Raw genomic sequence first — 618 nt, forward strand, 5'->3', positions numbered from 1 at the left:
GCTCAAAAGCTTAGACAATCAATTCATGACGCCCAACTTTGAACTATTATTTGCAGTTTTTGCAGGCACAGCAAAAATACCGCCTGCTAAGTCATTTTTCTGAAGAATTATGCGTGGTTTATTGGAGTGGAGGCGGCTAATTTGCATAAGTCTTAGTCGCTTGACAAAACTGCAATGGCTTTGGGCTGAGCTTATCACTATCGAGACTAATTTGAAGGCAAATTGGATTTTGCAACAACCTCAAGAAAGCTCAACTCCAAAATACTTACGAGACATCGTATTTTGCAACAACCTCAAGAAAGCTCAACTCCAAAATACTTACGAGACATCGTTTAAGGGAGAAGATTTGAAAATAAAGATGATACTTCCCATTGAAGGCTAATGAAAACTCATTATCATTAGAGAGTATTAGACTTATCTATCTCTTTAAGAGATATCGATCTCTTTAAGGTTATTTCTTTCGAAACATAATCCTTTTGAGCTGATGCTATTGAGGCGATATCGTAAAACAGTGTTTATGAAGCGAGACATTCATATTCGAAAGAGCTGTTCAAATTCGAATCAAAACATCCAGATGTATGAAATTTTAATAGCAACATTGTAGGTTGCCTACTTTAC

The sequence above is a fragment of the Tigriopus californicus genome, chromosome 11 (genome assembly GCF_007210705.1).
Source record: "Tigriopus californicus strain San Diego chromosome 11, Tcal_SD_v2.1, whole genome shotgun sequence".
In the NCBI taxonomy this organism is placed as follows: domain Eukaryota; kingdom Metazoa; phylum Arthropoda; class Copepoda; order Harpacticoida; family Harpacticidae; genus Tigriopus; species Tigriopus californicus.